A 12026-nucleotide genomic window follows, 5' to 3' on the forward strand; every position below is an offset into this window, starting at 1 on the left:
CGTCGGAGCCGCGCTCCTGGGGGGCAGGGCGCTCCTGCGTGTGGGACCGGGCCCCGTCCTCTCCCCCCGCCCCCCTCCACGCGCGGGTGAGTTCCCGGGAGCCGCCCCGTTCCTCCGGCTCTGGGAGAAACTCTGTGCTCAGCTCGGGCCCTGGGGAAGGAGATGGTCTGGCGGCTCCTGGACGTGGCCGCGCGGCCCAGCCGCCTCCGCCCCAGGTCCGGGCGGGGCCGTGGTGGGCGAGGGCTCCCGGCTGGAGGCAGAAGCGCGTGCCCGGTCCCAAGTGCTCGTGTGGGACACGCCGTTCCCCGCCGAGAGTGGGGTGGGGCACGAGGCCTGACTTGGGGCACCTGTCTCGCGTGGGGACCCCCCTCCCCGCCCCCGCAAAGCACATGTGGATCCTTTTGAAGCGCCAGACTCAGCCCCGAAAAGTGGAGCCTGGCACACAGGAGGGGCTCGATTAAAACAATACGCTTGGTCCTGGCCGGTGTGGATCAGTGGATAGAGCGCCGGCCTGCAGACCAAAGGGTCCCGGGTTCGATTCCGGTCGAGGGCACGGACCTGGGTTGCAGGTTGGTCCCCGGCCAGGGCCCTGGTGGAGGGCACGTGCAGGAGGCAACCCATCGATGTGTGTCTCTCACATCGATGTTTCTCTCTGTCTCTCCCTCTCTCTTCCACTCTCTCCCTAAAAATCAGTGGGAAAATATCCTCAGGTGAGGATTACCTAAAATAAAATAAATACTTTTTGACCAGCCGGCGTGGCTCAGTGGATGAGCGTCTACCTGTGAACCAGGAGGTCAGGGTTCGATTCCCGGTCAGGGCACAGGCCCGGGTTGCGGGCTCGATCCCCAGTGTGGGGCGTGCAGGAGGCAGCCGGTCCATGATCCTCTCTCATCATTGACGTCTCTCTCCCTCTCCCTCCCTCTCTGACATCAATAAAAACATATTTTTAAAAAATACTTCCGAGTGGCCGACGGCTAAGGTAAGTGCAGTCCAGCGTGAACCCTACCCGGACCCCCACTGGAGCCCTCGAAGTCGGCCGCGCCCCTAACACGCCCCCAGGATGGGCCCCTGGAGCCAGGGCTCTGGTGTGGGTTCTCCCGCGCTCACGCCTGGGACACGTGTGTGGTGAGACTCCTTCCCGGACCATCACCCGCAGGCCCAGGGGCCCCGCGAGCTGACGGGGTGGGTGCCAGGAGCTAGACGACGATGGAGATTTTCGCAAAAGGCCTCAGGCCCGGCCTGGCCCCCTTACACGTAGGACCCCAAGTGCGTCGCCCGGACTCCGTGGTGACCCGGGACTCTCCCTGCGGACGTCGGTCCGAGCCGTGGCATCGTGCAGCCCGCCGGCTCCCGAGGTTTCGGGTTCATGCTGTCATTGGTGGCCACTGCTCACAGCTCTCACACTCGCCGTTTGTTTATTTACGAGAGGCCCTGGCGTGAAATTAGTGCAAAGGCTCGGCCCTCGCAGCCCCAGCTTTGTCCGAAGGTCGCCCGGCTGTTCGGTGTAATTAGCATATTAGCTCTTTATGATATAGGATTTTAAATATATTTTTATTGATGTCAGAGAGGAAGGGAGAAGGAGAGAGAGAGAGAGAAACATCAATGAGGAGAGAGAATCATGGATCGGCTGCCTCCTGCACGCCCCCTACTGGGGATGGAGCCTGCAACCCGGGCAGGTGCCCTGACCGCGAATCGAACCCCGGACCCTTCGGTCCGCAGGCCAACGCTCTGTCCACTGAGCCACACAGGCCGGGCTCACACCGACCTTTGAGGTTCCCCTCGTCACCTGCAGAGGAAGGCGGGAGCCGCCCCAGGGGCCGTCTCGGGGACCACGTGCGGTCACGCGCTCGCCTCCCGGGAAGTGGGTGTTCCGTGCGGGGAGCCCTGCGTCTCCCCAGGAGGCATTCCCGGCAGCCACGTGCTGGGCAGAGCACCGTAAAGCAGGTTATAGTGTCCAATAGAAATAGTTTCCTAATTGAGGGCCGGGTGCCGAGAGCCCAGCGCCCAATAAACCGGAGATGTGACCGACGGGACGTCCCAGACACGGAAGGCCAAGGCCCGGGAGCCTCCGGCATCACCTCAGCATGTGAGACGCGCGCGGTTGCCGGCCTTGGACCCCCAGGGCCCCCGGAGCCCCGGACACCACCCGCCCGGCCCCCCACGGGGGAGAGGAGGTGGCCCGCCTGGGGTCGCCAGCTGGCACGTGGCTGCCGCCTCATCAGCCCTGGGGACTCCCGGGCCACCGTCTTCCTCTCCACGCCCCCGCCTCCCTTATAAACGGCCCATAAAACGGGCACTAAAGTGCCCTGTGCTCACGGTTACGTAAGGGCCCCAGAGAACTATAAAGTCCACAGGCCAGCACGTGAGAATCCAGGGGCATGGTGTCACGCCCCCGGCCTCCCTGAAACCTGACATGCCGGCCGCAGCGCATGGTAACGACGTCTCTACAGAGGGGCCCTGGAGGAGGTGCCTGGACCGGCCCGTGCGGCTATAAAGGCCACACGTAGGCCCTGGACGCTGACGCGGGTTTCCTTGAAAATTGTTTCCAGGTATGACACTCGGTTATACATTCTTATTGATGTCAGAGAGGAAGGAGAAGGAGAGAGAAACATCCATGATGAGAGAGGATCATGGGCCTTCTGCCCCCTGCACGCCCCCCACTGGGGATCGAGCCCACAACCTGAGCATGTGCCCTGACCGGGAATCGAACCCGTGACCTCCTGGTTCAGAGGTCGACGCTCAACCGCTGAGCCAGCCGCCGGCCGGGCCGGAGTTCGGTTTCTGCAGACGTGTCTGCTCCACGTGGACACTGAGGTTCCTTCGACAGATTGACAAAGGCCCGCATGTGCTGGGCCCCCACGACCGGGCGTGGGGCTGGCTCCTCGAGGTCACTCGGACGAGTGGGGCGTCCGGGTCCCGCCTTTGCTTTTCTGCAGGCCAGTGTCCCCGATGACCTGTGTCCCGTCTCCTGTTGGCGGGACACCCTCAGGAATGCACGGCCCGCCTCCCCCCCCCCATCTCGGGGCCTCCCCGGGCGCAGGGGGAGTCTGCCCGCTCACTTCCCACGGGGAATTCACATCAGGAAGCCGGAATCCGTTCGCCCCCTGCCCTGGCCTGCTCCCCTCGGGGGAGCCCATCCGGGAAGTCACCTTCCCAAGGATGTACGGTGACCTCTGACCCTCGCTGCCCTCCAGGCACCGGGGCAGGAATGGACCAGACTCCCAGCTTGACGCCTGCTGGGACCTTATGCCCCCCTGGTTGGGGCCACGGTGCCTGGAGGGTCCGGAGGGCCACAGAGCAGCTCCCAGCCCTGGATGGGGAACAGGAAATGGAGGGGTGGCCTACAGAGGCCCTGCCCCAAGCTCTGGGCAGGCACCTGGGTTGGCAGCTCAGGGCTCATGACCTTGTGGCCCCCCCCTGCCTGAGGGCTGGGATTCAAGGGGCCCGGGCCCACTCGCACCAGCCTGCTCTGCTCTGGGAGCCGATGGGCAAGGCTGGCAGCGGGCGGAGAGAGAGCAAAGAGGTCGGGCCCGGCCCAGACACCGGGACCTGGATGAGCCCAAGGCGGGCCGGGCTGGGCAGGGCTGGGCCGGCGATGGGGCGAGGCCAGGGAGTGCACCAGGCCTCCGACAGGCCAGGACTCTCCCCGAGCTGACATTCTGGTCTCGCTGGGCGGGCTGGGTGGGGCGGCCAGGGACAGTGATGCATAGCAGGGCAGCGGCCCAGCCCCATCCCAACCGGCTGCCTCAGCACTCGGCGCCCCGCCCCTCCGCCAACCCAAAATTCCAGTTCTGCCCTCTGGACGCGGGCATACCTGGGACCTGCCTTTCCGCCTGTCCCCGCCCCCCGGTGGGAGCCTCCAGCTCTCGGTGGGACCTGATGGCTCTTGGGCTCGGATGCCAGGGCCTTCCCAGGGCGGTGGCCGGGAAAACGAGAGCAGGCGTGGGCCCAGCTCTCCCACGGCTGGCTGTGTGGCCGGGAGCGAGCCTCTTAACCTCTCTGTGCCCGCGTGCCTCACTTGTCAGCTTAGCTTCGTAACACCTCGCTGTGGCGTTGCGGCCGTACATATATATTTAAAAATATGTTAAGTGTCTAGCCTGGTGCTGGGTGCACTGTGGGAGCTTATAACAGACAGAACGTCCTCGCTCCAGCCCGGCCGGCGTGGCTCAGTGGGTGAGCGTTGACCTAGGAACCAGGAGGTCAGGGTTCGATTCCCGATCGGGGCACAGGCCTGGGTTGCGGGCTCCATCCCCAGTGCGGGGCGTGCAGGGGGCAGCGGATCCATGATTCTCATCACTGATGTTTCTCTCTCTGTCCCCCTGGCCCTTCCTCTCTGAAATCAGTAAACATATATTTTTAAAAAACAACAAAAAAACAAAAGCACTCCCTCGCTCCAGCAGCACCGCCGAGTCTCCTCGCTGCCCGCCCCCCTGGACCAGTGCCCCAGCGGCCTCTCCTCCTGCCCCAGCCCAGCCCAGCCGTCCACCAGCAGGACTGCCCTTGGGCACTTCAGAACCTCAGGGGCGCGGCCGGGGGGCTCACAGACCACTGGTTGGGCCCCCGATTTGTCAGAAGATGAACTGAGCACCAAGAGGCACAGGGACAAGGCCTTTCGAGGGGGCATGGGTCCCCTCTCCCTTGGGGGAGGATGAGGGTGGAGAGCCAGTGACAAGCTTGAGGCTCGAGGGGAAGGCAGGCGGGAGAGAAATCCCCGAGGGCTTCCTGGAGGCGTCGCTCCCGCTGCCGGGTGCTGGGAGATGGCTAGCACCTGGCAGGTGGAGCGGGGCCCAGGGGAAGGCCGCGGGGCCGCAGAGCCGGCAGGAGCGTGCAGTGTGCGCCCCAAAGAGCTGAGCAGGCTCCTGCGCTCTCGGCCTCTCCGTCTCTCGGTCACCTGCCCACCCCAGCCCCGGCCCTGTATGGCCTGGTGGTAATTTGATGAGTCACCCGCCCGCGCCGGCAGACGGGGCGGCCACACCCAGGGCAGCTGGCACCCCGGACGGTGTTTCTGTTCCGAGCTGCTGCGCCGGCCGCCTGCCAGGCCGTGGATGGGCACGGACGGGGAGCCAAGATGCCCCAAGGCCGGGGCCGGGCTAAGAAGCTGCTGAGTGGCAGCGCCTCCCCCCGTCTGCGTTGCCCCATCGCCCGCCGGGGCCTCCATGGCAGCCCGGCCCCGGTGCCCTCCTGTGGGGAGCGCCCATCACCGGGTGGCCCGGGCCCTCCAGGGCTGCGCTCGGTGGGCGGGGCTTTGGGCTGGGCCTGGGCCCATTTCGACAAAGAGCCGTGAGGAACTGGGGGGGTGCGGGGGGGGGGAGGGTCTATGACACCGCACCCCACACACCACATACCACATACACACACATGACATATACTACACACCATACCCCACACATGACATATACTACACACATCACACACACACCACACACACACGACATACACTACACCACACACCCCCCACACACACCACACATGACATATACTACACACACCACATACACATATGACATATACTACACACAGCACACACACACCATAGATCACATACACTACATACCACACACACACACACAACATACATCACACACCTCACATGACATGCCACACACACACCACCTGACGTTTCTGGGTGGAGGGAGCAGCTAGCGGGCACGGTCTCGGGGAAGGACTCGTGGGGGCTGCGTGGTGGCCGCCCCCCCCCCCCCCAGGAGCTGTCCGTGGTCCAGCCCAGACCTGTGTGTGTGACCATATGTGGGAGAAGGTCCGTGCAGCCCCGAGGGCTCAGGTGGAGATCAGCGGGTGCGGGGCTGCCCTCGATCCCACGGGAGCGTCCTCGCAGCAGGCGGGAGGCCTGAGGCGGGCGAGCCACGGGGCGGGAGACCAGGCGGGACGGGCCACGGGCCCGAGCCCAGGACGCCGACGCCGGGGAGCGTGGCCCCTGCCCGGAGCCCGGCAGGAACCCCCGGGGCTGAGGCTGTGGGTCGCCCAGGAAACAGGACCACGGCCCCAAAACCGCCAGGAGCCTCGCAGGAGCCGGGGCCACTCTCAGCGAACCCACCGGCGTGTGGCTCAGGGGGCGGGACTGGGGCTGCCGGGCGCACGCCAGGATGACACAGCCCCTCAGACACGCACCAGGCAGGGCCCGCTGGCGACCGTGGGAAAGGAAGTGGCCACAGTGACGTCACCCTCCAGGCAGGAATTTACGAAGCCAGGACGTCGGCCAGGCCTCTGACGACGGGTCACTCTCATTGTCATTCCTTCTCGATGAACGTGGTCTCGGCAGGTGCTGCCAGGCGGCCATCCCTCGGCCAGGAGACACAGTGGACATTGTCCGTCTGCGGGCCTTTTGTCCTGGGAGCTCGGGGTGGGGCGGGGGGGGGGGGCGCTGGGAGCTTGGGAGGCCCCGCACTCTGCTCCGAGATGGGTAAACCGAGGCCCCGGCCAGGGGGAGGACTGGACCGGGTGCCGGTCAACCTATCAATCAGTCTCCTGGCTCCCTCATTGGTCTGAGGCCCCCCTGGCTCCCCCATTGGCTCTGAGCCCCCTGGGAAGGGAGGGAGAGGCCTCTGTACGGTGGCCTGGACGGCCGGACTCCCAGGAAGAGAAGGAGGAAGCAGGTGAGGGTGGAAGTGGCCGCTACCCCGCACCGTCCCGCCCTGCGAGTGGGATAGCAGCCGGGAGGGGCGAGGGCGGCCCTGTGTCCACTCTGTGACCTTATTGGGTTGAATCCTCACAACGGGCCCGAGGGGGGCTCTGTCACCCCCACGTCAGAGGCTCAGAGAAATGCCCGCGCCCCGCGCTGGGGAGAGGCCGGGCCCACGGCCTGGGCTCCAGATAGCAGGCCTTCCACGTGGCTGGCGATGCTTCCGAAACACGGAGGGCCTGGCGTTCGCCCCCGGGGCGGGCGGGCACGAGGAGCCGGTGGCCGCTGACGGTCGGGGTGGGCGACCGGCCCTGAGACGCGGCCCCGAGCCTGGCCCTCAGACCGCAGCCCCGGAAGCAGCAGGTTCTTAGAAATGGGGCCTCGCCCCGCCCCAGGCTGGTGCCCGGGGGATGCACCCACATGAAGGTGTGAGAGGCACTGGCTTCGAGCGCCGGCCCCAGCCCCTCGTGTTACAAGGCGGGAAACGGAGGCCCAGAGAGGGCAAGCGACTTGTCCAGAGTCACACAGCACGTCGGCGGCTCAGCTCCCCCGCGTTCCTGCCATCCCGGAGGCGGGACGGGCAGCTGCCCCGAGAGAGTGCGCCCTGGGGAGCCTGAGAGCTCCCCGCCTGAGCTCAGGCTCAGCAGGAGGGAGACCCGTGGGCTGGGATCCCGGGATCCGAGCTGCATTTCCCTTGGGAAGTCGGTTGGGTTTGGCGGGAGCCGTCTGTCTCCACGGCAACGAGGTCTGTGGTGGAAGGCAGGGTGCCTGCTGGATCCTGGTGCGGGGTGGGGGACACTTGGAGCTCCCAGACCTCCGGGACGGGGACGTCCCCCCGCTGTGGCCCCTGCCCCCAGCACCCCGCCCTCTCCCCCACCACGGGCCCCTCGCAGGGTGAGCGTCCCCCCCACCACGGGGGCCGGTCCCACCGCGCCATGAAATCCGGTCACGTCCAAACAGAACAATTACCCTAATTGCTGTTTGTACAAAGTTCACTGTCATCACCGGCCTAACAGGGGGAGGGGCCTGAGTCACCCAGACTGGCCCCCGACAGCAGCCCGGGGCGCCCAGAGCCGGGGCCACCCGAGAGGGGCCCTGAGGGACCCCCGGTGCCCAGCCCGTCCCGTCCGAACCGGGGCCCCCTCCCTGCTCCAAGCCTCGGCCTCCGGCTGCGTTTCCGGGTCTGAAGGGTTAGCTTGGTGGACGCGTCATGTTTATAAAACACACACCCACGGGCCTCTTTGTTTTTATTTTATTTCATTTACAATATATTTTTATTGATTTCAGAGAGGAAAGGAGAGGGAGAGAGAGAGAGAGAGAGAGAGACAGAAACATCCATGATGAGAGAGAAGCACGGACCGGCTGCCTCCTGCACGCCCCCCACTGGGGATCGAGCCCGCAACCCGGGTGTGTGGCCCTGACCGGAATCAAACCCGGGACCCTTCCGTCTGCAGGCCGCCGCTCTATCCACTGAGCCAAACTGGCCAGGGCATAACATTTGTCTTTTTAAAAAAATCCTCACCTGTGGGTATGTTTATTGATGAGAGAGAGAAAGAGAGAGAGAGAGAGAGAGAGAGAGAGAGAGGAACATTGACCAGTTGCCCCCTGAAACCTAGGCATGTGCCCTGACCGGGAATCAAACCCCAAACTTTCCTGCTGCACTGGACGACGCTCCAACCACCTGAGCCACCAGGCCGGGGCAAACATGGGCCATTTTCACCACTTTCAAGTGTCCAGTTGCAAGGCATTAAGCAGCCCTGGCCGGTGTGGCTCCGTGGATAGAGCATCAACCTGCGGACTGAAGGGTCCTGGGTTCGATTCCGGCCAAGGGCACGTACCTGGGTTGCAGGCTCCATCCCTGGCCGGGTGCTCGTGCGGGAGGCAACCCCAGTCGATGTTTCTTTCTCTCTGTCTCTCCCCCTCCCTTCCACTCTCGCTAAAAAAATTCAATGGAAAAATATCCTCGGGTGAGGATTAGCGAAAAAAGAAAAATAAGGCATTAAGCGCCTTCCCACGGTCGCGCAACCATCGCCACCATCATCATCCCCAGAACGCTGGCATCTTCCCAGACAGACACTCCACCCCATTACAGACCCCAGGGGGTGTCCTCCCCACCACGGGCTCCCCCCCCCCCGCACCCCGTCCCTCGGAATTGGGCTGTTCCGGGTCCCATACGTGGAACCACACGCGTCCTTTGGGGGCTGGCCCATTCCACGGAGCACAGTGCCTCCCAGGATCCCGTGGACCGTGGCCGTGTCCACGCACCTTCCGCTCCATGGCTGGGTGACATGCTGTTGTTCGCACAGAGCTCAGTGTCTGCCCCCTGACCCATGGAGGGCCGCCCGGGTGGCTCCCACCTTTAGATTCCCGTCAACAACCCTGCTGGCAACATGGGGGTCCCTGTCCGAGTCCCTGTTTTCAATTCTTTTTAAAAAAATATATTTGTATTGATTTCAGAGAGGAAGGGAGAGGGGGAGAGAGAGAAACATCCATGATGAGAGAGAATCATGGATCGGCTGCCTCCTGCACGCCCCCTGCTGGAGGGTGAGCCCGCAACCCAGGCACGTGCCCTGACCGGGAATCGAACCCGAGACCCTGCAGTCCGCAGGCCGACGCTCAACCACTGAGCCGCACCAGCTGGGGCCCCGATTTCAACCCTTTTGGGTCATCCCGGTCCCTTCTCTCACTTCTAACCCTGCCCTTTCTAACCTCTTCCAAGCCCAGCCCCACCCTCGGCGGCCGCTTGGGGGCCGCTTGGGGGCTGTAGGGTGGACGGACGCAGGGCTGGGCCCAGCCGCGCACAGGGGCCCGGGGATGAGCAGGGCCCTGTCCCTGGGACGCCCCGGGCGGAGGGCAGGCTCGCCATGCGTGAGGCAATCCCGGGAACAATGGCGAGCAGGTGACTCACCGGCCTGGGACCGGCGCGCACAGAGGGCGCGGACAGAGCTGCTGGTGTCGGCATCAGTCACACGAAAAAGCAACAGCGCAGCAGCTAGGAAGACGCCCGCGGGGCCCCGGGGCCGGGAGGCGGGCAGGGCCCGGCCGGGAGGAAGACCGAAGCGCGAGGATGCGGAAGCCGGCCCCTCGCCCGCCTCCCGTGTCTCCGAGAGCGAGTTCCCGCCGTGGGAGTCCGGGCCGGATCATAACAGAACCGCACGAGACGGAGGGAGGAGGCGGCTCAGGGAAACAAAGGGAGCATGAGATGCAGTCGCTTCGTCTAATAAAACGTTGAGAAACAACAACACCTGAGGCTAAAAATAGAATGGCAGGAACCCTCGAAACCGCCGCATCCGACGCGAGGAAAAGACACAGAGGCGGGAGGGACTGGAGGGAAGAGGGGCTTGGAGGGCGGCAAACAGCCCTGGCCGGTGTGGCTCAGTGGATAGAGCGTGGGCCTGCGGACTGAAGGGTCCCGGGTTCGATTCCGGTCGGGGCACGTGCCCGGGTGGCGGGCTCACCCCCCCAGCAGGAGGCAGCCGATCCACTACTCTCATCTTTGACGTTCCCATCTCTCTCTCCTTCTCCCTGCCGCTCTGAAATCAACAAACATATATTTTTAAAAAATGGAAATAAAACGTGCCTCAGTGGCCGCACGTCGACCAGGGAGAGAGCGGAGGGCGGGAATTGGGAGAGCGGGCAGCCATAGGGACAGGTGTGGGGGGCGGGCGGGGGTGGCTCCTGTCCCAGCAGCGGCCCGGGGAGTGATCAGGCTGCCGCCCCCCCCCCCCCCCGCCGTGTGCACATTTTTACCAGAATCGGCCCGTCAGAGGCCACACCAGCCCCCGCCCCACCCCCCAAGGCTCGCTGCCTCCCGGTCCCTGTCCTCAGCCCCACCCTCGGGGCCTGGCGTGAGCTGAGCACAGACCCACGGAGGGTTCGTCCACCTGCAGCTCCACTTCCCTCCGGCCAGTCCCTCTGCCCCCCGGCCCCCTCCTCCGAGGGCACTGCCTGCTGGGGACATGGGGGGGGGCCACGGGACCTGAGGAGGGGTCTCGGGAGCCCGGCAGGGGCTGGGCCGCCGGATGACAGGGCGTGAGCCCGGGCGGCGTGGGGCGGGCGGGGTGCTGCCTCATCGCTTGGGAAGCCAGTGCAAGCGCGGACAGCTCCCCTGACGCAGGCGGGGGGCGGGGGGCGGGAGGGCAGTGGGGGGGGGCGGCGCGGCTGCCAGGGCAACAGCAGGCTCTCCAGGCTGGGCCAGCCGCCACCCTAACCCGCGGCTTCCAGGCCCTGGGGTGGGGGAAGCCCCCGTGAGCACTGCACGAACCCAGCACTCTCCTCAGGCCTCAGCCCCCGCAGCCCCCGCCCCACCCGGGGCCTGGCCCCTAATGGAGGCACAGGCCTGGCGGGCAGAGGGGGTCCCCCAGCTGAGGCCCCGGGGGACAGCAAAGCCACACCGGGCTCACCTGCACCAGAGGAGGGGCCCCCACCCCGGCCTGAGTCCTCCCTGCCCTTTCTAGCCCCCTGCAACCGCCGGGATGGGCCGACGACGGGCCGCCAACCAGGAACGGACGAGCCCAGCACCCCCAGACCCGGGGGGAGGCCCGCATCTCCCCACCGGAGCGGAAGCGGGGTCCCAGGCAGCTCAGCCTCAGGGGCAGGTGATGCCAACAGCCTCGTCAACACACACGCGCACACACACACACACACACACAATGCACACGCACACACATGCATGCACACACACGCACGCGCACATGTACACACATACGCACACACAATGCACATGCACGTACACACGCGTGCACACACATACACATGCACGCGAGCACACGCACATGCACAGGCTCCCAGGAGAGCGAAACTGGCAGCTCAGCAGAACGGGGACCTGCCCTCCCCAGGAGGCTCGGAGGCGAGGCTGAGGGAGGGCACGCCTGAGCCTGCAGGCTCCCCTCCCCCCCCTTCGCTGCCCCCACCCCCCGCTCCCCCTCCCGGAGCGAAGGCCAGGCCTGCTGCCCCCACGGCACCCGGTCCAGCCCCCGCGTCACCCCAGCGTTTGGGCCGGGAGGGTCCGTCCTGGCCGGGGCTGTGGCCGAGCTGGACGGGACAGCAGGGTGGAGGGGGCACCCAGTCCCCTGCCCTGAGGGCGTCAGACCTGCTCCTCCCTCGGCCCTGGTCCCAGGGGGTCCCCTGAGGAGGGACAGCCCCAGGCAGGCGGGTGGGGTGGGGTCCTGCCTTAGGGACACTGTGCTTCCCCCTCAAGGCCCCGGAGGGCACCCTGGAGACCCCCAGCCTGGAGAACAGGCCGCTGGGGGTGGGAACTGTTATGGGAACTGTTGGGGAGGGGACGGGGACGGAGGGACAGGCTGAGTTCCAGGGCGACCCCAAGGGAGGAGGGCTCCACAGGGGACGGTCGGGGTGGGCTGCAGGCAGGGGCTTTGTGGGTTTG

This window comes from Myotis daubentonii, chromosome 20 (assembly GCF_963259705.1).
Source record: "Myotis daubentonii chromosome 20, mMyoDau2.1, whole genome shotgun sequence".
NCBI classification, from domain to species: Eukaryota; Metazoa; Chordata; class Mammalia; order Chiroptera; family Vespertilionidae; genus Myotis; species Myotis daubentonii.